Raw genomic sequence first — 27,052 nt, 5'->3', positions numbered from 1 at the left:
ATTAGGGTTTTCTTAGAATATTGTTATTGATCCCAATGATCCCCATAATCAATCAATACCACACGTGTGCTTACCAGTGTGCTAGGCCATTTTTTGCGACACGAATAAAACGATGATTTAATAGTAAATCTCACGCGGATATTCGCTGCCTGTAGTACTTTGCCTGGTCGGTACTCGCTGCCTGTAGTGATCCGCCTCTCATTTTCATCTAGTTGTAATTCATCTTCGGATTTTTTTTTCAGAGCTAATTTGAACCATGATACCATATTACATTATTACCATAATTGATGCCTGAGAGTCATGTATAGAAACATCATCTTTGGGCACTGAGTGTCTTTAATGTCTTCTTCATATTCTGCAACTCTGACTTTTCACTGGAAATTAAATTAGATCAGGTGTTTATGGCTCAATGTTGGTAAATTTTTGTATAGACTAATATGAATCTTGCATAAATACCGGGATAGGCTCGTGGATTCTCTCAGTATGTGCATTATGTGCAATAATGTGCGTGATTGAGGGCTCTTGTTTCTTGTCCAATGTTCTCTTCGATTTACTTTCGATGGTAGCTCGAGTTGATTGTTTGCTCTCTTTTTCTACAGGCAGCAAACTATCTGAACATTAAAAGCTTGGTTGATCTAGTCCAGACTTTCTCTGACATGATGAAAGGAAAGACACTAGCTGAGATCTACTCGACATTCAACATTAATGATGTTTTTCCTCCCGTTCAAGTGAAGGAAAATAGGAGCACCTGGACGGTGTTATTCAAATGATGGATGTTCTCTCTTGGAATTTGGGAGAGTGCTTGATAGAGTTTGATGGTTGGAAAGATTTTAAAACCATATTACATAGCTAGTTTTACGGTTAGTAGTTAGTGAATATATAGTTGGTTTCTGGTAGGAAGATTTTGAATGGTGGGATTCTTACCTCCTTTTTATCATGTATTCATGTGTGGTTGACCTCATTTAACTCCAACGGTAGTTCCTCTGCTATGTATATAGATACTTTTGTTTGGTTCCTTTGGACATATTTATAAATGAATATATTTTCTATGTTTGTTCCATTTATATGCTATTTGAGGCGGTTACACTGTGGGTTTGTTCCTGGGCTGCATAATAATACTTAGAACAGGTGAGTTAGAACTTAAATGTCACTCTCAATTGGGGAATTGCGCGATTCTAGTTTAAATAAGAACCCTGAAATTCTACTTCTTTGTAGAAGAACCCCGTTCAAGCTCCTCTTTCTCGTCGTCGGCTAGCCTTGGTGGTATTTGCTCCATTGATTGTTCATTTTGATGTTATATAGACACATTTTGTAAAACTATATTTACAGTCACTTAATTTTTATAGACATTTTTTTGACATTTGAGTTATAACCAGGTGACGCGAGTTATGGAAATATGAATTTACATATACAAATATGAAGTTACATATGTACATACAAATTTACATATGCAAATATGAAATTTCATAGACGTTTTTTCTGACAACTGACAGGTGACACAGGTTATGTAAATATGAATTTTCATATGTAAATATAAATATAAATTTTCTTATGAAAAAAAATTTCATATGAAAATTTAAATTTAAATAGGTTAAGAAGACTGTGTAATTTGTGTAATTTTATATTGTCATATGTAAATACAAATTTACATAGGATGACGTCAACCCGGTTTGTCCTTAAGCCGAAATTATAAGTAAAGATTGATGACGTTAGCCCGGTTTTTACAGGGGTATTTTGGTCTGTTTGGGTATTTTAAAAAAATAGGGAGTTTTTATGGGTTAGTACGTAATGAGGGGGTTTTTATGTTGGTTATGTATCAACCAGGGAGATTAAACCCAAAATCTAGCTTAGTAACATAGTCCGCCGCTCGATCTGTTTCCTTTTTTTACAATGTGTTGGAATTCAATACTACTAAATAAACAGTGTCCTTTAATGGCTTGTATGAGGTTCTGGCAAAACCAAGGTGTAGTCTAATTACCATTTATGATTTGAATTGCTCGGGCAGAATCTGATTATCATGACAATCAGATGTAAGTGGTGTTAAAGTCTTTGCAGCTTGTCGTCCGATCCAGCTTCAATTCCTTGCAGCTCTTGGACAAGTATTGACCTATGCTTTGAGGTACCATACCATTGTAAACGAGTCTTACATTACCAACACGGCGCTGCTAATTAACAACCTAGCAACAAATGTAAATCATGTAAAGTACGTATTTCCTCCTCGATCAGATGCTACACTTGATGCAATTATTATTGTAACCGGAGATTCTCTATATATTCATATGATTAGATCAGAAGTTCAACCAAAATTAATTAGTCTGACAATATTTAGTTTGTAAATGTCAAATATGAGCACTTAATCTCAATTAACATGTATTGTTAATTAATAAGTATCAAATATTGATTAAGGCTTGTAAATAGCTAGAGTACTAGCTTTTGTTTTTCATGAATGGCTAACTTCAATTAAATTGTCCTAAATCTTTTTTTATTTATTTTTTGCTTCAATAGATTAAGTTTTACATATATCAGCACTCTTTCAAGGTTGTCTACTACTGTATATTGAAGTTCTTTCCAGTAATCAGCAACATTTTCGAAATTTGATAATTGATTACATGACTTCAATAATTTTACCTTGCATGTATATTCCTATTTTTGGATAATTTTTTTTTTTTTTTTTTTTTAAGTATGAAGTGCCTCGATATGTATATCTAGTTCGTTGTTTCTTTGTCGTGACCCGAACGATTACAATTTCCAGGCGAAATATATATTTTGCACTATTGTGCCAGTTTCAATCACTTTTGAATTATATTAAATTAAAGGCTATATGCCTATATGCAATCGATTTTTTCTCTATCACTTCTTTCATCTTACTAATGATGTGGATAAATTCATCTTACCACCAATGATCTATATAGATTTTAGTTAATTTTGTTACAAAAACCAATGAAAAGATATGTTTATAACATCAAAATTACTGAGCTAAGGCAGGGTTTGATAAAATTAAATGTAATTATTGAACTGAATATATATAGAGTTACTTGGAATGTACTTATCGAAAAACAAAATTGGAATGTAATATAGCCAAGTAGTACATATGTCTATCCAGTTTGGCTTATGAAAAAGTCAGAACACGTGTATGATTTCTTTGCTACTACTTATCAAAATATTTTTGTTGTGTAAACAAAAATGTAACTCGATCTTGAACTTAATTGAAATTCTAAATGCTAAACAGAATTTGATTGGAATTTAGACTCCAATTTAGTTTACACTCTCTCAGGGTGTATGTAACAGTCAACAAGATTTGTATTTGTGTACAAATCTCACTTCAACAATTTCCCCTATACATATTGTAATTTTAAAGATATTTTGAATCTAGTTTGATTTAGCTACACACAGTTTTGGTAAGAAATTTTCGAAATAATTGTTGAATCTGTATTCTCGATGTATCATGGCCGGATCCAGGGGAGTGGGTAGGCTGATGCAGCACACCCAATTTTTCTGTCGAAAAAAAAAAATTAGTTATAATAATGTATAAATTCACTCTAAAAAAAATATTTGTAGTGGAAGTTAGTTGTAGTAGCCTCTTGAATGACAATTCCAGATCCGCCCCTGTGATGTATGGTCCCATTACACATCATTACCTTCCACATCATCACCTTCTTTCTTTATTTTTTTTGTAGATTTTGTTTTAGGTTGGTCCCGAGGATATTCTCATCATCACCTTCCACATCATCACCTTCTTTCTTTATTTTGTGATCAAAAAAAGAAACCCATATTCTCTCTCTTCCTTTTTGTTTTTGATTTTCGGACCGTTAGATCTCGGATCCAACGGTCTCGGAATACTCATCCCTATAGGGATATCCTCGTGGTAGCCCAGATCTTTCAAAAAAATATGAAATTTTATTTTCAATGCACAACACAACATATTTTTTGTAGATTCTATTTCAGTCTTTTTTTTCTTAAATAAAGCAAAAAAAAATAGTTCATTCCAATGCACATCGTTTCTGCATATATTCTCTTTTTGTAGATTCTATTTCATTTTTTATAACTTTGAAATATTTGGGTATCTCCATAACAGGTTAACCTTTTGGGTATCTCCATAACAGGCCCAAGTTTTAAAAGTGTATCTCCATAACTAACGCGAGTTGTTGCTCACCACTTAGCTGTTGATGACAATTCATATATATGGAGATTGTTGAGTTAGCTAATAGTACGGTGTGGATGCTAGTGAGATGGTGGATCCGATAGAGATCGCAAGAGAAAACTAGCAGGCCAGATTGAAGGTAGGTAATGAAGATCAAAAGAGATCGAAGAGCTACTAGAACAGGAAGGGAGAGTAATAGTCATTAGTTACGATGATGGTAATGAACTATATGTTGGAATTCTCTTTCGTGTATTTTAAACTATTTGTGTATACAAAGTAGAGAAGTAGAACAATTAGTGTTCCCTGTTACTTTATGTTTGTGTGATAGTTCCACATTGGTAAGCTACTACTAATTTTGTCGGGTTCGGACTTGAGCTTGGGCTTATCATGTGTGATATGTTAGTGGACTTAGTCAATTCCCAAAACTAGTTTTGCTTCATGAGCAAGTTTTGGATTCATTTTTACAATAGGTTTATAATATTGTATTAGAAACAAAAACAAACTTTTGATATCTATATAAAGAGAACTTGTGAGGGACTAATATACACAACCAATGTATATTATATACGTGTCCAGCACAACTCATCAAAAGAGTACTCTCCCTCATAACAGTTCGCTTCATAGCGAACCCAACTGTCTCTCCATCACGAACTGACACTATCAGAAAACACCTTCCCCGACGAACTCATGACAAATCGCTTCACAGCAAACCAACAAACTCACTTCACCTAACGACCTCATATACTCACCCTACAACCTCACTCTAAAGTGACTCGAGTCGAATGGACGACCTTGTCCTGGAGCGACCTCCATAGTGTTCGCTCACCCCGTTCCATAACGGCTAGTAACACATGCCTTCACTAATGCATTCAAGGCCGTTGCTTCAGTCGCACATCTCATCAATCGCCATAACTCGCCATCATGACTTGAAGACCAGGATCTGACCTGACGCTAAAGAAGAGGAATGACCGCCAAGATTTTATATATAAAGGGGACAGGAACTACGTCTGACCTGATTCAAGTCCCGTCCCCCCCCCCCCAAGGGAGAGAATTTGATACGTAGGCAGTTCGTCAATACGAACTCGGTCAAACCCAGTTAACTAATTCGTCTCCTCCAAATTACTCACTGTAATAAGGTTACACGAAATATAACCTTTACATTGGCGCCGTTTGCGGGTCGATTTCCTAGTGAAAACAACGATCAAGTTGTTATTCTGAGGCCCAGAAAGCATGAAAATCCTCATGGATTCAGTCAAGCAACTTGTCTCTGCCGTGAGTACAGTGCAACAAGCAATGTCAAACTTAGAAGAAGACAACCAAAACCTGAGGAGAACTTCACTCCTAACCAGGCGCCCTGCATCCGGCATCAACGCCTTTAGCACCGACGAACCACTCCAGCCAGAAGATTACTCAGAAGACCGAACCATTACAACCACAAGGACTACACCATACATTCCAGTTCCATACGAACTAGAGAACCATCGCAGCCATGACAACAGATATAACATGAGGAACGCAATACCCAAGCCTGAAGCAGCTTCAAACCACTAGAAGAAAAGAACACGACGAGGGAGCAGACAGTTCTACTCACTATCCAAATCAATGGAAGAAATCCTCGAGGAAATCAAACGCATTCCATTTTTTCAACCCCTCCCCCTGAGAGCAGACAAGCTCCCCAAGAAACTAGGCAATCGCTTCTGCCATTATCACCAACTCTGCAATCACCACACCAATGAATGTCAGCACTTGAAACGCCACATTCAAGACCTTCTCGATAAATGTTACCTATATGAGTACCTAGCGATTCCAAAAATTGAATTGGTTACCCCCTACCGCACAACTCAATCTGCGAAGCTCTCCAGATAGTTAAGCCACATTTTCAACAGCATCCGAAACACTCTATTTTTCAAACCGACATCAAACCAATTCCAAACGATATCGGTCAACCGTTCTGTCAATTCCACCAAGTTCACTCCCATCACACCGACAAGTGTAAGTGCTTGAGAAATTACATACAGTACCTGATAAGCAAAGGACTCTTGAAGAAATTCGTTGACAACGAACTGCAACAACCTAGCAGAGGTTGAGAACAAAGGGACTACATCCACCAGAACGCCAACAGTGGCGAACCACAAAAACAAAAGAGAGGTCGAACTACTAGGGCTTTTACTTAAACACACGTCCCAACAGTCAAGACCAGATAAGAACATGATTCCCCCCATTCCACACTCCCAGTTCGCAAGTGGGTCCACCCATATCGTCCATATTCATCGACCTACAGCTAGGTCGCTTACCACAACAACGATGTATGATAGCGAACATCAGCCAATTTAGCATGGTACACACAGTTCGCAAAAAACCGTTATCATCTAAGCAAAGGAGTATCTAGGCTTTCATAAAGGCCCATTCAACATGTTTTCTTTATTTTGTCAATGTCTTACCTTTCTGTTCATCAATAAAGTTATCCCTCTTTCATGGAATATGTTTTTCTCCGTACTTACAATTCAGTATAGAAAAATACCTAGTTCACAATGTCAAACTAGTTCGCTTCCACACACACGCTAGAATGACTAACGAATTGCGATAACCACGAAGTCACACTTCGAATCCCCCATAACAAGGGAGACGAATATTACACCAGGATGATGCACCGAAGAAACTACGTCCATACGAAAAACATAGTAACTAACTCAAAACTCACTCTTACTCAAGAGAGACGTCAACAAACCACATAGTACGAAGCGTACTAATCAACCAGTAGTACGCTCTAATACGTCCTAGCCACAAACAACCCCCGATCTCACATACTCAGAGCAGATCAATATCAGTCATATGCCCACACCAAGATCAACATATAATTATATTAGCACAGTGCAAACCATATACTGGGGGCTTCGCCAATAAACAAATGCACCGATAGAAGCACCTCACCAATCTGGACGGATCTTCTACCATTAGTCTGTATTAACAGCTACGTGTAAGGTCAAATTTCTTTTTCAGGCCAACTAAAATGCCGTGTTGATGACTTACAAAAGATCTAATCAAATTCAGCAGTCGTAACATGAACTTGTCTCAGGAGCTCACTCCAAAGTGATTCCAGCCGAGCAAATAGTCTCACCAACTGGGGACCTAAACTTCTAGGACCAATTCAGGATCGACCTATGATGGTATCATACCAATGGACGACCATGTCCAGGATCAACTCATCACGTACTCGCCCCACGAACTCACTCCAAAGTAACTCAAGCCGGGTGGACGACCTCGTCCAGGAGAAACTCAATGTTGGAACGACCACTCAGTCTACTAAAGTGCACCCAACCTATAGATCAGTCACTTATATGCAGGACGATCTGAAGCTAGGAGCAACTCAACATGAACTTACCTCACAAGCTCACTCCAAAGTGACTCCAACTGGGTAAATAGTCTTGCCAGCTAGGGACCTATATTTCTAGGACCAGTTCAGGATCGAGCTATCATGGTATCATACCAATGGAGAGCGGAAGCTAGGAGCAAATCAATATGAAATCACCTCACGAGCTCACTCTAAACTAACTCAAGCTGGGTGGGCAACCTCGTCTAGGAGAAATTCAACGTTGTAATGGCCACTCAGTCTACTAAAGCGCCACCCAACCTACAGATCGGTCACTTATATGCAGGACGATCTAAAGCTAGGAGCAAATCAACATGAAATCACCTCACGAGCTCACTCCAAAGTAACTCAAGCCAGGTAGACGACCTCCTTACCAAAAGCATCCAAGTCAAACTCACTAAGGTCAATAGTTTTAGAGAGAGATGGACCATCCATCGCCACCTTTCTATCACAAGTTCCGATAGTCCCCACATTACCAACAACATCACCGACCTTCTGTTTCAAATTTGGCGGTTGAACTACTACAATCACCTCTTCCAGATCCAAGAATTTCCCCAGAGAGAGCCAGCTGTTTATCCATCTTACACTCCACACAAATTCCTCTGGACAGCCAGTCATTACCTTATATATATGCTTCCCACGTGTGAACTTAAACTCTCATAAGCTTGCCCCAATGAACAGGAACGAACTAATGAGAGGGGGTTGTTGACCTCGCCTCTTTTTGTGTGTAAATGAGATGTGGGATATGGATAGATGATGGTCGTTGAACAAAATAGAAGCGTATCAAAACCTAATTATCCCTCAATAAGTAAAGGATGAGTAGGGTATAGTTCCACTTTTAAGTGTATGTTTATATGAAAGACAGGATTGGAAAGGGGGTTTGAGGGATTAAAAACTATTATTATATATTTTAGATTCTAATGCTAAACTAAACTAAACTAAACTAAACTATTGAGAATTTATAAGAAAGAGAATTCAAGAGATTAGAATCCACCAATACTTTTGATTCAATGACCTTTTGCTTCATGGTTGTTCTCACAAGTAGACTACAATTAGGCAATCGAGCGAGTGCCGATGCCCTCTTGGATGAAACATCGTTAACAAATAACTCTACTTAAGGTTGTTCTTATATTCATGTTACTAGTATCTTCTTTCCTTTTATGTGAGTTTGGGCAGCTATTCAATGAATCACCATCTAAGACAAACACAAGGAATATTTCTCTTACGATAAAACACTACACAACTAGAAGAAAAGTAGAGAATAGTAGTATAATATTCAATTACAATAAATAAAACCCTATTCTAGCATGATATTCAATTGCAATAAATAAAATCATGTCACTAGCAAATATTCAATTGCAATAAATAAAACCCTAAACTAGCATAATATTCGATTGCAATAAATAAAAACCTTAATCTATACTTCCATCCCCTGGTCTGGGCAATGGAACTAATAACTAAAAATATAAAAACTAACCTGACTGAAGGATACCATGAACCAAAAGAATCAACGAACCCTAAGCCCCAGCTTCATCTCCTCCCTTGAAAGAGAAGGTTAGCCTTCCATAAAGAAGAGAGAACACGAAGAATGAGAAAAAGAAGAGTTGAAGAATATAAGACTAGAAAGACTAATTTATTAAGACTCAGCTAGTTAAAACCGATCTTTTATTATTAATCTCTCTCTGCCTCAAGTTTTGGAGACAAGAGTATAAGTGAATTAGCAAATTACATGAGGCACTTAGGTCATCTATTTATAGATGTTACAATGAGCTCTAGAAGCATTCCAAACCGTCATTTGTTTCCTAGTACAAATAAACTTATTTCAGAGTCCAACTTCATCTCCAAAACTGAGAAGGAATTGGCTACATTAGTGTCGATCCATGCGTCTGGACGCACTATTCATGCGTCCTAGACGCGATCAATGCGTCCCAGACGCGTAAGCCTATTTTGTATCTTCTGCTCTATCCTTCTATCATCTTTTGCGGGCTTTGGTCCAAGTAATGAATCCTTTGGCCTTGGGCTTTCAAATAGGTTTTAAAATAGGTCCAAGTCGCATCTTTAATAGCTCCAATTCCTTGGCCTTCTCTATGATTGTCCACGGGCTTCCCATGTGATCCTTAATGCTCCAAATTGCTCTGTTTTACCCCTTTTTCTCTAATATTCCACAAAACTCTCTCTTTCACCTGTAGAATCATAAAACATAACTTACAAACACTATTAGTCCACTAAGATGGCTAAACAAGAGGCATAATCAAGGGTTAAATTGCACTTTTTGAGCACTTATCAGTTGTGTGAGGGGCTAATATACACAACCAATGTATATTATACACGTGTCCAGCACAACTCATCAAGAGAGCACTCCCCCCTCATAACAGTTTGCTTCATAGCAAACCCAACTGTCTCTCCATCATGAACTGACACTATCAGAAGACACCTTCCCCGACGAACTCATGACAAATCGCTTCACAAGTAAACCAACATACTCACTTGACCTAACGACCTCATATACTCACCCTACGACCTCACTCCAAAGTGACTCGAGTCGAATGGACGACCTCGTCCTGGAGTGACCTCCATAGTGTTCGCTCACCCCGTTCCATAACGGCTAGTAACGCATGCCTTCACTAATGCATTCATGGCCAGCTGCTTCAGTCGCGCATCTCATCAATCGTCGTAACTCGTCATCATGACCTGAAGACCAGGACCTGACCTAACGCTAAAGAAGAGGAATGGCCGCCAAGGTTTTTATATAAAGAGAGAGAACTTGATATGTATGCAGTTCGTCCATACGAACTCGGTCAAACCCAGTTAACCAATCCATCTCCCCCAAATTACTCACTCTAGTAAGGTTAGACTAAATATAACCTTTACAGGACTCATGTTCAGATCTAAACACTCAATCAAGAAACCTAAAAACCTTTTCTTTCTCTTCTTCCTCCAGCTTCTAGAGAGAGTTGTATTGTTGTTCTAGAGAGTAGTCTATTAAAGTGCATCTTAGTGTACTTTAGTCATTGAATCCTAGAGAGTAGCATATTGAAGTGTATCTTAGTCTACTTTTGTCATTGAATAATGTGAGTAGAGACGCCTGTGAAGCCTTTACACCATCTGAGGGGGCGAAATTTCTTCTTAAGGACAGTGTATTCACACGCCTTGACTATTTATTCTTCCTCTGTCATTTTATTCTATTCGATTATCTAACCCCTATTACAACAATCTTAAGAAGAGATATTTGTAGAACAAATTAAAGGATAATGCATGCTTTCAGACGACAATAAAAAAGATAAGTACTTTACTTTTAATTATTGTTTGGTTTAATAAGTTCTGGCTTTAGAAATTTGTTAATAATTTTGTTTTTGCTAGGAAAACTATTTAAATATTGAATTTTTATCGATATTTCATGGTTTATCAAACCCTAGATGATTGTATATATTTCTCCTACGTTTGTGGGACTCAAATATGGGTTTTCAATCAAGAAAACGTCAAAGTTCGTCTTTTAGGACTGTTTCGTCACTCGTTACGGAAAATACTATAACTTTCAGCTCTAGGCTCGGATTTGCAATCTGCTTTTTAGGTTGGATAGCTGATTCAAAGAGCTTTACATTGGTATATAGCTTGATATCTAGTTCGTCCTACGCTAGTTCAGTTTCACAGTTCTTTGGGACTATTTTTCTAGATGGTGGAAAACGTGGTAATCCGGTTTTTCAATCGGATATGTATTGTATTCTTTCACTATCTTATAATTTTTTTGGTTTGATTATATAATGATATTCTTACCTAGAGTTGCATGCTAGTTTTTATTCTTAGGAGGGAAATCCCTAAGCTTAAACGTTTTCTATTAATAACTTAGTCAACAAGTTATACGTGAACTTGGTTTATCATTAATGATATTATTTTGTTTGACTAGATGTAGTGTGATATTAATTTTCTTTGTACATATGAAGATGTATATAAACCACATTCAAATCTTGGTTAGTAATTATAATGTATTTAATGCATAATTGCTTACCTTGTCTATTGAGTATACGTTTTGTTATACGATGATTATAATTGTAATGTTGTGAGAATACATGTTAGATGAAGTAACTTGTAGCTTATATCCAATATAGCATATGTTAAAGTTGTGTAGCATGCTAGCTTTGGATATTAATCATTGTTGATTTACTTTGAACTTGATGATAGTTTATTGGTAAAATTTTTCTAGTTGAAGACATTAATGGGTTGAGCCATTAGATGTTGTGGTTGCACTTGAGGTCTTATTGATATGATATTCTATCTTACTTGAGCTCATGTATGAAGAGGAGGTGGAGTCCTCTGTTGTTTTTAATATTCAATGGTTGGATTTGTTTAATATCGTATACCTTTTGTTGTGAATGGTGCAGTTAAAGTTTACTTTTCCTGGACCAATGGTAAGATATTAAGTATGTTTGGTATGAATAAATTCTTTACCTTTGGCATGAAGTTTAACCATATCATATATTTTTTAAGTAATGAACATCGTTGTTTACAAGAGGAAACAATATATGAAACAATATCTTGGTCTTGTATGTTGATGACATATTACTCATTAGGGATGACGTGGGAATGTTGTCATAGACCAAAGTGTGGTTATCTCAACACTTTGCAATGAAGGATTTGGGATAGGCATCTTATATTCTAGGAATCCGGATCTTACGAGATAGGAAGAATAGAAAGATAGGACTAAGTCAAGCCTTACATTGACAAGATATTGGCTAGGTACAATATGAGCGAGTGCAAACCTACACAACTACCATTTAGGCAAGGATAAATCTTTCCAAAGATATGAGTCCCAAATCTGTTAATGAGATTGAACAGATGAAAAGATGTCCATATGCTTCGGCTGTAGGGAGTCTTATGTATGCCATGCTTTGTACTAGGACAAACATATGTCATGTAGTGGGAGTGGTTAGACATTTTCAACGCAATCTAGGGGTTACACATTGGACAACAATGAAACACATATTGAAGTACCTTAAGAGGACTCGTGATTATGTGCTTACTTATCAGAGTGAGGTTCTAATTGGTGTAGGGTACACTGATTCAGATTTTCAAGTTGATTGTGATAACCGTGCTTCAACATCAGGTTATGTCTTTACTTTAGTAGGTGGGGAAGTAAGTTGGCGTAGTGTGAAACAAAAGAGCATAGCTGATTCTACTACGGAGGCAGAATATATTGCCGTTTCAGAAGTAGCAAAAGAAGTCATGTGGTTTAGAATGCTCTTACTCGCACTAGGGAGTGTTCCTTTGGCACAAGATCCAATCAATCTCTTTTGTGATAACATGGGCACAGTAGCTCAAAGCAAAAAACCTAGGAGCCATAACAAGATGAAGCATGTTGAGAGAGTATCACTTGATCCGTGATATATATCTGCGCGTGGAGACATTAATTGCTATTACTCACATTAGATATGAGCACAACTTGGTTGATCCAATGACAAAAGCTTTGCCTGAAAAGACTTTTGTACATCACTTAGATAGTAGCAGTCTTATATGTACACTTGAATGACTTTGAGGGCAAGTGGGAGATTGTTAGAGTTTATAACCTGAAAAGTCATTTTAGTTTGTAATTGTTTTATAATAAATCAAAGAGTGTGACATCATATTTAGTTATAGTTTGATTAGATCATTCTTAAAAGGGTAATGACCATTTCCATTGAACATGAGATAATCAATGAGGTATATGATACCATTAAGGTCCCTAGGTATATTAAAGGATGGCTAAGTAGTTAGTATTAAGCTAACATGGGAGATTTAGCCTATCAGATTCTTATGCCTTAAAGTGTCACAACTTTTGATAAAGTTGTGCACTCTATTTATATGGTTGCCATAATGTTAGATGATTATCATTATTGAAAAATAGTTATATCTCAATCTATGTAGTAAAAGTACTACTCATCAACACGTGGGTGCTTAAATGTACACTGATCGATTGCATGTGAAAGGTGTCTTTGTGAAACTTACTGTCAATGAGAGATATCTTTCACACACAAAATATTAGTCAATAAGTCCTTAGACCTGAGGACTTTATTAGTCACTAAATAGTAGTCTATTGTCTTGGTTAAATCATATTGAATTCAAATATGGGATTCATTAAATGGTTAATATTGGATAGTAGATGAGCTATTTGAGTAACAATGAAACTCCAACAAGGGATCCATGCCCATACTAAATGGGAGTATATCTATGATTCGGAAATGAATAGATGTTATCAATTATCAAATAGTCCTACAGGTAAAATGTTTTCCATAGTTTTCTAAAACTATTATAAGTAAAATTACAAGTATCAAAATGTTTTTGCTTATAGGGTAAATCTTTTATGAGAAAGGGTTTCTCATTTGATAACATTATTTTAAGAATCTGAATGACATTCTATAGACTATGGGTTCGACAATAATTTGGATCCCGAAAGGTCTATAAGAGATATTGAGGTTGATAGGAAGTTATTCTCATAATAGAAATATTTTGTGGAAGGGACTATGCTATAGATAATACTTAATTTGGGAGTTCAATTACGATATGGCTATCTCACATCACTCGTAGCTCTAAGCTTACTAATTAATTGGTCAATCGGTAAGCCTAAGATTAGCCCGTAATTAAGTATCCCTAAGCAATCTGACGATGTGCTCTACTAGCTACAATTCTAGTATATTCTCGTATACAATCCTATAGATGGCATATGATGTTATCTTTTATTATAGGTTGTGGCTCACCGAATAAAATGACATATGATGTTATTTAGTACAAAGAGTATGTACCCACACTATCTATCCCTATTATTTTGTATCCATCACGTGGGAAACAAAAGAATAGAAGTTTTTTTTTCTTATTTTCTATTGAAAGAAGTGGGAGATTATAAAATTTCTCCATGCACCTACGTGGGTAATAAGTATGAGAAAAAATGGGAAAATAAACGTAGGGGTTTTTTATCTTGTACGTACTACAAGTCTACAAATAGGGAAACAATTTGGTGAAGTGAGGAGGTAATTCAATATTGAAAAAGAAAAGAGAAAGGGAGAGCAAGAATGTATTAGAGAGAGATACTATTGAGTTCTTGATTACTAGAAGATATTGTTGGCTTGGAGAAACATTATCAAGGAGCTTTGGACGGATTAATCAAATGGCTTAGCAAAGAGATTATTTGATAAAGCACGCTTCGAAAGTAAGTTTCTTACTTATAATTTTATATTCTATAATATACATGTTGATAGCATACTCTAGCTGTATGTGCAAAAGATATGTTTTAGCTTTGGGGTTGTTTACATAGGTTGTTTAATTTTTAATCCGCTGTGTTCAATGTATCGTCCCTATGCCTAACAATGGTATCAGAGCATTGGTTAGGCTTTCATTGGTTGATGTTAATTTGAATTTGTTTTTTCAATTGAGATATGATCAATCCTGACATTTAGAAGTCAAACAGGTCGGGAAAATAAAATTAGAAAGATTACCATAAGGAGATTTGAAAGAAGTTACTCGGAAGAAACATATTCCAATGTATGCCCCGCTTCCTTAAAAGAACATAAAGAAAAGTGCTTACCAATCAAGTAATTTTCATCCCATTGTCTGTTGCAAGTTTACACTCAATCTGCACCATTCGACCAAACTCCATTTGAAATTTTCTTTAAAGCATATCATTGACCACCACCAAGCACTGAAAAACAAAATCATTCATAAGCAAGATAACTCAAATTGAGATCTAACAATTGAAATATATAATTACACTTATTCATTTGTTATGGAATATATATTAGGAAACTAAATGGGTTAATACATACAAGGTGTCAATAGTTAACTACTATGACATTTCCATAGCACAAATGATGGAAATAGATATGAAGTAGCACTATTTAATTCATCCTGAAAAATGTAGTCAACATGTTGATCTTATTGTAGGTTAGCTAAAAGCTAAAGAACGAAAATGAATTATAATCTAGAAAAAAGAAAACTTCATTGCTGCATTAACGGAAGCACTAAGATTAGAAAATAAGGATGCTAACTTAAGCATTTTAACACATTCTCTTAATATATTAGTTGGGAAGAATAGGTAAAGGTATAGTAATCAATGATATGCTTAACTTAAAAACATAATCTACTCTATTTTGACTGCCATATAACAAAGTAGCCTAAGCAAATACCACATCACATGAATATATTAATTGAAGGGGAATAAAAGGAAATGTGCCTGGCTAGGGTTTGGTCCTCGTGATTTGATTTTTTGCCCAGTCCTCATCAAGTCTTGTGTACAAACATTAAGTTCCCCAGCTCCTTCTTAAGATCATTGTTGCACGTGAACTATGCCTCAGATCCTTCTAATTGCTTTCATGCTCGTGCTTCCATATGACTTCTCCAGCTCATTCTATTTTAGTTATTCCTTCAAAACCAAAATAACTTCACTTCTCATAACACTTTCATACATTAGCTAAAATAGTAAGCATATAAACTAATAATACATGAATTTGGTTATATTCATTTGTAGTTGTAATAAACTAATAGTCACAACTTGTTAGCTCAAGATATTGGTTTGAAACAGCATAAACATCCTGAAATAATAGGTCCACTTACTGACTTATAGTGTCATCTCAATGCCGAATTACTCGAAGACTGTGACATGTTACTAATCTCATTTCCAAACATAACCATAGTATTAAAACTACTCAAGAAACTACGTAACCATTATCCCCAGATCTAAACTCCTCACTGGTGGACAATTATATACAATCCTACCAATACAAATACTAGCATTCTCATTATAAAAAAAATAAAAATCAAATAATAATAACAACAACAAAAATCAAAATCTCACCGAAAAATCCAGCAACTTCCTCCATGACATCACTCGAAACATAATCGTAATATACCTTAAAAGATCATTTTAAAATGTTAAAATTAAATCCCCAATACATGGATTAAATGATACAACTGAAATTGACTCAAGGAAATTGAAAATTAATTTGTTTTTTCTTTAATATATTTTTGCCTTACCAAGCAAAAAAAAGGAAATTGAAAATTAATGATTTAGGTTTGGGATAAGGTATGGAGTTAGAATTAAAATTATTTAGTGGTGATCTGATCATGTAATTTGTGAACTGAGGATGGTGATGACGGACAGTGTGTGCAAATCCATGTAAAGTGGAGTAAACTTTCAGTTTATTCCATTTTAATATACCTTTTGCTTGACAAAACCATCGAATGTATAGGAAGTTCTTCACTATCATCAGTTGATCTAAGATGAGTTCAAGCTCGATTTAGAAGCAAAAGCTCGAGACATTGTTCCCAATGCATTTCAGCAACACAGTGTATAGTAAAGCTGTTTTTCCAAACTCGATCTTCAAACTCATTCACTAGACGACCCGGTCGATATTCAAGTACGAAAGCATGGATTTTTTTTTTTTTTTTTTTTTTTTTTTTTTTTTTTTTTTTTCTGAAAAATCCAAAAAATTGATATGATTTTAGAGAGAATCAATGAGAAGACACGTACAGAATATCAAAGGTTAAAGAAATCAAATGCATAAAAACAGGGAATGGATATTCGAAAAAGTAAGATTTCAATTGAGAAACATAAATTATGAATCAAATAAGAACCCCCGTTAGATCAAAAGGCTCAGAATGAATCGAAAATCAAAAAGAAAAGAATGGGTATTCAAAGAAACAATCTATTACCTCTTGCTGTGGAATAATGGGTCTTGAAGCGAAGATAGTTGATACTGAAGAGAAAATGTTATAACCTTGAAAATACTTGGATTTTGGCATGATATTGTAATTAGATGATTTCTTAGCTAGTTTTTTTTTTTTTTTGGTAAAGATCAATCGGGGTGGGGTTTTGAGTTTTGACGAAAGGTTTTTTAATTTTTTTTTCTTTTCTTTCATTGGTTATTAAAATGTTACGCGAACAGTTCCCAAAACTAGGCATGAGTTTGTTTGTTTTTTCTGCCAAATTATTGTAAAAGCTAAGGTGTCCACCTCAGAGAAAAAAGGTGACTGAGGTGGCTTCCTGGGAGCATTCTCAACTGTTCAATATTAATGGTCTTTGATGTTGTAGAATGCAAGACAATTGTTGAATGCCTAACAAAGGCAATAGAGCTTGGATGGACCAGGTTTTGGATTCAAATAGACTCTTCCTCAACGATAACAGCTGTCAACACAAATAAAGTCCATTGGCAATGCAAGGCCGCTTGGGAACAGGCACGACACAAAATGGAGTGGCTTCTCATTTCATCTACATGGCGAGAAACAAATTTCTCAGCCAATTCTTGTGCAAGGAAAGGAGCTTCATTACCCAAAGGCGTAAAACAATGGTGGAACTCTCAAGCAGACTTTATCCCGAGGATTGAATACCCTAACTCTACATACTTCAGATTTGATTCTTAAAATGCATTAAGGGGACATGCACATTAGTGCTCCCATTCTGTAAGATCTCTGATCACTTGCAATTGTTCTTGTAACCCCACTCTTTTGCTTAATACAAGTTATCTTTGGCAAAAAAAAAAAAAAAAAAAAAAAGATTCTACAGTTGTCAAAGTCGAGCTGAGGAGATAAAGTTGATTGACACAGCTATCTTTGCTTTCAAGCAACACTGACACGGCAGATGCAGATGATGGGGGAGAAGATGAAGAGATGTACTTTCTTATTTAAGAGGGGATATGCAATTAAACTTTAAGGAGAGAGCAGGATGTCAATGTGATCGATCCAATTATTCGTAGTTTTTGTAAGTAACATCCAAGCCTAACCCGTAGTGGTGTTTGAATGGCCCTCTTTTATGGAATGAACAAGCAGTTCAGATGGCAAACCTCCTTATTGATGTTAAGGTAAGTGAAGTTATTGCTAATGGCTACTGGGGTGCTAGTATTTTGTCTCTGCCTGATAGTGACATTAAATTGGCTATACTTGGCACCCAGATACACAATCTTCTACCTGATGACTTAGTTGTTTGGACTCCTAATCACTTTGGGAAGTTCATTGCAAGATCGTCATATATATGTATCAAGCAGATAAGACCTAAAGTGAGATGGTATCGTATGATTTGGGGGAAAAATGGTGGTGCCAAAGCACTCTTTTGCTTGTTGGCAACTTTTTTTGGGAAGTCTTTTAACACAAGATAGACTTATCATGAAGAAAATTATTCACTTTTCTAAGTGTTGTCTATGTGGGAATTATTGAGAGAACTCAGTGCATTTGTTCTTTGATTGTGCATATTCAAAAGAAGTATGGGCTGGTATCAAAGCTAGACTAGGATTGGGGAATGTGGTGATGAGATCAAATGTAGAATGGAATTCAATATTTTCCTCTTGTAAAGGAAATGCCATTGAAACAGAAGTGATCAAGGTTGTGGTGTGTGCAACTGTGTATGGGTTGTGGATAGAAAGGAATGCACGCGGTTTCGAAACATGGCTACAACAGCAAAACTGGTGCAATTGAAAATCCTTAATGGCATGAAGGAGTATTTGCAATGTCAAATTAAAGAAGTGCCGGACCTGCAGAGCAGTAGGGTATTTCTTGAGAAGGTATATGGGTATATATGCTGTTTATAAGAGAAAAAAGGCTAATTAAGGAAAGTCGATGGACTACTCCCCCACCCAGAGCTGAAAAACTTAACGCAGATGGGTCTCTATCTCAAGATGGTGCTGGATTTGGTGGGATGGTTAGAAATCATGAAGGTAAAGTATTACTATGCTATGCGGGTAGCAACAAGATCAACTCTGTATTATATATCAAGAATTGTGAGCAATAGAAGTAGGAGTTGAAGCCTACTGCCTGAAGTTGAATTGTAAGATAATAGAGATTTGCTCTGACTCAATGGTGGTTGTGAATATTATGAATGGGACAACCCCAACTCCATGGTACTGTCTTAATATGATGCATGGAGTCCATAAGAATTAAGCTCGCACAGCTGGAATTCTATACCACTTACCATAGTTTCCGCAAAACTAATAGAGCAGCATACATGCTAGCTAGGAGTCTTACAATGACAGATGATGTAATCTTTTATTTCACACCTCCACTCAATGAAACTCTTCAATGTATAGTGGGGGAAGATGCAAATGGATGTATCTATTTTTGAAATTAATGCAGGTAGGGGTCAGCCCTAACCCCGTAACTTTTCAAAAAAAAAAAAACATCCAAGCCTGACTATAAGATCTTCAGCGTCTTTCGCGGAGATTCTTACTATTAGAAGTCGTGCTATTTGTTTTATAGATATTTTCTTTTAATTGTGTTTCCCTTAAGTCACATTTTTTTTTTTAATATTAACTGCATATATCGGAGATTTAGCCATTAAAAAAAAACAAACAAACAAACAAATTAACAAAAAAATCGTTAACACTTTTATTTATGTAAGGAGTATTGTAATATTTGATATGGCTCATCTGATTCCATCTAATTATATTAGGTCTCAATTCTGTCAAATTTAAACCATTTAAGGGGGATTTTTTTTGACCAAGTGGAAATTTTATTAATCGATAGCGATAGCAAATTTTACAAATAATTAGGAAAAATGTGCAACAAGATGCGCCGCAAGTCATTTCTGAATAGCAAATCCTATCATTATAAAAACAAACTCGTTAAAACCAGCTGTCATCACAGTGTTTGATTGTTTTTTTTTTTTGGCAACTACCCAGTAACTAGGTTTAAGCTTTGGTCATGGTATCCTTTTTTCTTGAAAGAAAAATTAACATTTTTGAAAATTGTTGATTAATTCCAATAAATTTATCTAGCAATAATTCAGCCATATGTGCAGTTTCCCAAGCACCTACATACACACAAAAGGAAAAGGCCAACCTTCCACTTTATGTTTTTTTTTCTTCCAACAATCCCACCTAGCTAGGGCATCGGCTAACTCTGTGCCAGTAGCCACGATAAGACGTACAGAGGATGCAAGCGTTATCCGGAATGATTGGGCGTAAAGCGTCATCTGTAGGTGGCTTTTCAAGTCCGCCGTCAAATCCCAGGGCTCAACCCTGGACAGGCATGGAAACTGCCAAGTTGGAGTACGGTAGGGGCAGAGGGAATTTCCGGTGGAGCGGTGAAATGCGTAGAGATCGGAAAGAAAACCAATGGGAAAGCATGTACACCATAAAATTCTTTTTTTTTTACTCATACAAACATATTTCTTACTTAGTTACCCAAAGGTCTTGTAAACATGAAGCTTGGCATTCCCATGGGTGTGCCATTTCTCATAAGGCCTTCTTTTCTTTTCTTTTTTTTTTCCGGCCTCTAGATTAGCAAATTATATTAATGAAAATGAAAAATGAAAAATGAAAAAGCACAAGTTACTTTTTTCTTAGTATCATAATATAAACATAAAGAACAAAATTGGTGACACCGCCATAATAGAAATGTTGCAATTTGTTCCACCTTTAATTGCCCGCCGTAGATTTCAAATATGTTCATAATACAGGTTGGGTATGGCAAAACCCTCAAACCATTTTTTTTAAAATGCAAAGATCTAGTTCAGATTTATGCACAAGTAACTTAATTGGTGATCGTGGAATGGCAAGTGTATGTTTCACCATTGGCCCATTGCACCTTGTGCTAGCCTCTTTCAAAATGGTTGAAATAGGTTGTAGTATGTGTAAATACTAAATGTGGTTTTTTAGGTTTTGATCTTACTATTAGTTGGTTTATTAGGCTTTGGTCTAGAAAAACTTAAATATTAGTCTTTAGTTCTACTTTGGTACTTGACTGTCAGTCCACTCATTTAACTGTAGTCAACTTGAAATTACCATACTGAGTAGACTAACGGTCAACTGAGTGGACTAACCGTCAAGTACCAGAAGTTGGACTAAATACTAATATTTAAGTTGTTCTGGACCAAAGCCAAATTACCATACTAACAATAAATACCAGAATGCCCTACTAAATATTAGTCCCGGTCTCGACCACAACAGAGGATCATTCAACTTAACTTTATCACACTCAAATAAATATGCAAACACAAAATATATCCTAAATTAAATCACCAGAATGCTACATAAAATAGGAATTCGATAGAAAGTAGAATTAAGGATGATATAGTCCAAAGTTTGGTGGCAAGGACTTAAAACTTACATGCCCTTTTGTTGGGAGAAAGCAGAAACAACTCTACACATTCTTTTCAGTTGTGAATGGATAAGGGGTGTATGGTTTTCCTTTATTATATTATTGCTATCAAAACTGATGTATACAAATACTAGAACTTATAGACTGGATTAATGAGATCATGCACTAGTGTAATAGCAAGGAGGAAAATGTGGAAAGATTGGGACTCTATGCTTGCATCCTCATGCAACTAACACATCTGGAAATAAAGGAATGAGATTAAGTTTGGGGAAGGAAAAACTAGTAGAGAAGCCATACTCAGAGCAACAACATGTACCTGGGCAAGAAGCAATAAGGCCTTTGGTGTTAGTCAAGAAGACAATCACCAGGGCAGTCAAGGAGTATCTCTTAACACTTTATCTTTGGTTTCTCACTGTGGTAATGTTGAAAATAGAACTGCACAGGATAATAACACTAGGAATCTATCAGATAGAGGGGGTACTAGTAGAACCAATATAAGTTATAATATGCTTTATGTTTGCTTTGATCCTGCCTTTAACAGGCAGTGGCGGAGCTAGGGGGCCCAGGGTACGCCCTGGCTCACCCTCAACTTTCGGCACATTTTTTTTTTTTTTTTACTGTTCACAGAAACTAAAAAGCATAACTGAAAAAAACTCAAGTACTCAACAGTGGAAGGTACCATGACGTCAGGACATCTTTTCAGGAGTTAGGACATCTTTTCATGAGTCAGAATAGCATTACGTCCATGAGTCCATGATTCAACAGTATTCATGTCAAACTAAAATTCTAAAAACACATGACTGACAATTTGTCAAAAATAAAAGCACAACACACACACACCAAACCAAACAAACAGCGAAACAAGAACCCCAATACCTTACTCCAATTTGACTCTTTGCCTCTTTATTAAAAAGTTAAACAAAACCCACGCCCCACGTACCCCACTTTTTCACAATTCCACATTTCTCTCTATTATTCTAATTAGCTATCCATAATTTCTAAAGTTTTCTAGGTAAACCTAATATTATTAAATTTCTTGTTTTATCTTTTTATCTTTTCATGTTAAGTTGATTCCTAAACCATGTTTTTTAATTTTTTTGTATTCTTTTTGTGAATTCATTAAACCACATAGTTTTATTTAATTTTATTTTGTGAATATCATAATAACATTGGTGGTTTATTTTAATTAGTGCAATTTCAATTCAGTTGATTAATAGTTTATTTTAATTATTTAAACAGATATGTTAAAGTATTTGATCAAAGGAAAGTCGCTGCCCGCTCAACCTACTCAACCACCTAATAACATAAATAATGTTGCCAGTGTTGAAATAGGATCCTTCTCAAAGCGAAGTCACCAAGAAACTGAGGATGGTGGTGTTGAACAACCCACATCAAAGTGGGTTCAATGTGAAAATCATGAAGAACTTGACTTGTCTAGTCTTCAGGGAGACCTTGCACTAAGGAAAAAGATTTCAGATTATCATCCTAATGATCAAGACTCGGTGAGAAGAGCATATTTGCTTAGGGGTCCTTGCCAGCCTAATCATGCTTTTCCTCCAAGAACAAGAGGCAAGAGAATCCGACGCTTTCAGAAAGAGTGATATGAGGAGTTTAGTTGGTTGGAATATAGTATTCACGAGGATGTCGCGTTTTGTCTATATTGTTATCTCTTTAAACCTAATAAGGGGGCACAAGGAGGTGGGGATGTTTTTTCTCACAGGGGGTTTGCTAATTGGGAAAGAAAAACCAAATTAAAAGAGCACGTTGGAGGACCAAATAGTGCTCATAATATTGCTTACAGGGCAGCACATGCTTTGTTAAATCAAGACATTTCTTCACAGATAATCTGACCAAGTTCGAAGGGATTATCGAATACACCTAACTGCAATAACTGATTGCATTAGGTTTCTTTTGAGACAAGGTTTAGCTTTCCATGGTCATGATGAATCAGATGAGTCGATCAATAAATGCAATTTTCTTGAATTTATACGGTTTTTGAAAGATTATAACGAAGTCATTAAGAAAGTTCTTGATAATGCTTCTAAAAATCGGAAATTGACCTCGCCTGATATCCAAAAGATATTGTGAATTCGGCTGCTGTGGAAACTACAAATGCTATTCTAAAAGATAATGGAAATTCATTGTTTGCTATTTTAGTTGATGAAGCACGTGATATATCAATTAAGGAGCAAATGGCAGTTGTTTTGCGTTATGTCGACAAGAAAGGTTGCATGATTGAGAGATTTTTTGGAGTTATGCATGTTAAGGAAACTAGTGCAATAACACTTAAAAAGGCAATCGATGAGTTGTTCTCCAAACATGGGTTGAGCATATCTAGACTGCGTGGACAAGGGTATAATGGGGCCAGCAATATGCAAGGTGATTTGAATGGCCTAAAAACATTTCTAATGAAGGAGAATGAGTCTGCATTTTATGTTCATTGTTTTGCCCATCAGCTTCAGTTAGCCCTTGTAGCAGTTGCAAAGAACCATGAGTCAATTGCTAACCTTTTTAGTATTCTCTCTAATGTGGTAAATACTGTTGGAGCATCATATAAGCGACGAGATATGTTGCGCGATGCAATGAAGGCTAAAATTGTTGTAGCCTTACAAAGCGGAGAAATTTCAAGTGGCAAAGGGTTAAATCAAGAGACTAGTCTTAAACGATCTGGTGATACTTAATGGGGCTCACACTATTATACACTTCTTGACATGATAACCACTTATAGTTCAGTAGTTGATGTGCTTGATAATGTAGCAGAAAATGGTTCAAGCTCAGAACAAAGAGGTGAGGCTTACGAATTATTGGATTCAGTGTAGTCTTTTGAATTTATTTTCAATTTGCATTTGATGAAAGCGATACTAGAAATTAGCAATGATTTGTTAAAGGCTTTGCAGCATGAGGACCAAGACATTGTCAATGCCATGACTCTTGTTAAAATAACAAAAGTACGCATACAAGCGATGAGAGATGATGGGTGGGATAGTCTTCTGACTGAAGTTTCTTCACTATGTGCCAAACATGATGTGGTTGTTCCAAATATGGAAGAAAGGTATATGGCTCGAGGGAGGTCTTGACGAAGAGCAGAAGGAAACACCAATTTACATTACTATTGTGTTGGATTATTATATCACTGTATTGATTTGCAAATTCAAGAGTTAAACGACCGATTTAATGAAGCAAACACATAATTACTTCTTTGTATGACATGTCTTGATCCTAGTGAATCGTTTGTTGCTTTCGATAAGCAAAAGTTGATTTGTTTTGCTCGACTTTATCCCAATGATTTTTAGAGATAGATCATATGGAATTAGCGGATCAGTTTGAGAATTATATCATTGATGTACGTTCCGATACTAAGTTTGGTGAAGTAATTGGAATTAGCGGCTTAGCAAAAAAATGGTTGAGACGAAGAAAGACATTGTGTACCCACTTGTTTATTTGTTGATTAAGTTGGCGCTGATTTTACCTGTTGTTACTGCCACTGTGGAGAGGGCATTTTCTGCTATGAATATCATAAAGAATCGTCTGCGCAATCGGATGGCGGATGAATGGTTGAATGATTGTTTAATAACATACATTGAAAAAAAAGTTTTTGATAGCATTGATACCGAGTTGATCTTACAACGCTTCCAGAATATGAAAAAGGATGACGAAAAAGAAGAATGCCGAGGACAACTATGAACAAGTACTTGTTTAGATTTGATTCTTTTTTTTTTAATACATATATATATATATATTATTATTTTGTATGTTTGGTTTTTGTCTGACTGGCTCGCCCTCACTTACTTTCCTGGCTCCGCCACTGTTAACAGGGATAGTGGAGAAGGCAGCTGGAGCAACAGTTCTTAGGAATGAGCAGGGGCAGATTTTGGGAGCAGCATACAGAAGGTTCAAAGCTAAGGATGTGATGAAAGCTGAAACCAAAGCAACAGAAGTTGCAGCTTTGTTGGTAACCAGACTTGGAGTGGACAGAATGGAGTTTTGTGGAGACAACAAACAAGTCATGAAAGCTTTGAAGGAACCGTTGGAGGATTTTTGCTAGAGTCTGTCACCCATGAGAGACTTTATTTTAGATATCCTATCTGAAAGTATATGTCATTTCCAGTGGATTAGTAGGTTGTTAAATTATGTAGCACATGATTTAGCAAGATGGCATTGCATGACAGCCTAGGCCCATTACCAAATCTTTTCTCTGACTGTAATGAACTAGCTAGTTTTCCTATTTAAAATAATATATGGTAGGTGTTTATCAAAATAATAATAATAATAAATAAATAAATAAAATAAATAGATAGATATAGTCCATTTAAAATAATATATGGTAGGTGCAGCGGCATGTCCCTTAGACCACCAGTCACCAGAAATTCAGAGTTCTTGATTTTTGGCTTCAAGACAAAAAATCAAATGACATATGATTTTTGGCAGCAAGACACAAATGTAATACATCTTAGCTTAGACAGTTAGACACTTAGACCTATTATATCCCCCGACATATTCTCTTCATTACTATAATATTCCGAAGGAATTCTTAAAATGTTACCACACTAGAACCTAATAATCGTACGCACTCTCCTGTCAGCTTGATTTGAATTATTGGGTATGGTATTTTAATTTATCAGAAAACAAAAACAAAATTATATTAGGAACACCACTAGGCGACTCTGTTATTTTGATTTGCAATTATATTGCTTGAACTAATGAACTGTAAGTCAGCCGATTTGACAATTAGTTATCTTGCTTCACTAAATAGGTGGCATGACTTTTAGGGTGTTGGTCAATGAATTTGACTTAAGTAGTCAAAGGATTGCTCACCAATTGTTTTAGGACAATTATAGTGTTGAATGCGTCTACTAATAGGTTTTGGAAAATAAATCAGCAGATAGCTACAATAAGCTTACATGGTCTCAAGATAGAGCTTGGCAACAAACCTAAAAGTATGGACACCAAGAAGGTAGCCAAATCAAAGATAAACAAGTGAATTACCAAGAGAAATCGTATTGCTGACAAATTCTACTCCTTCACTCGAGCGGAGATGCATTTCTTGATATTGATAGAATTCGCTGACTAACGAAGATGGACACCATAATTTTCATTGCTATAACAATCATTATTTTTTTCTTTTTTATAATGTACTAATAATTAAATGAAGCTAGACAACATAATTCCTTGCTATAATAATCATTTCATTCGATATTGTTTTCATTTTACGCACTAAAGACTTGTCCTTTAAGCATTTATACCGGTTTCCAAAATTATGTATAGAATGTTGACCCGTGGGTCTTTCTCTTGAGCAATCGTCCTTTTTGAAATATTCGACAAGGAAATTTTCTCTATGTTTTAAGACTAGATCAAATAAAACCATATAAATGCGGGTCAACACCATTCACTAATATGTACTAATTTTAAAGACTAATACGTAGTACGGTTATGTTCAAGACTTCATGCTCCATCTAATTTTTCAGTTGACCATATCGATATATTATACTATG

At 35.9% G+C, this 27,052-nt stretch overlaps 1 pseudogene; it reads left to right on the top strand.

The window, feature by feature from the left end:
* The first annotated feature begins 12,311 nt into the window (after positions 1 to 12,311).
* LOC147477716 (secreted RxLR effector protein 161 pseudogene) lies at positions 12,312 to 12,890 on the top strand (annotated as a pseudogene).
* Positions 12,891 to 27,052: the final 14,162 nt, after the last annotated feature.

This window comes from Coptis chinensis, chromosome 9 (assembly GCF_015680905.1).
Source record: "Coptis chinensis isolate HL-2020 chromosome 9, ASM1568090v1, whole genome shotgun sequence".
NCBI classification, from domain to species: Eukaryota; Viridiplantae; Streptophyta; class Magnoliopsida; order Ranunculales; family Ranunculaceae; genus Coptis; species Coptis chinensis.
Note: the sequence above shows the minus strand (reverse complement) of the source record. Positions and strands in the feature narration are given on the sequence as shown.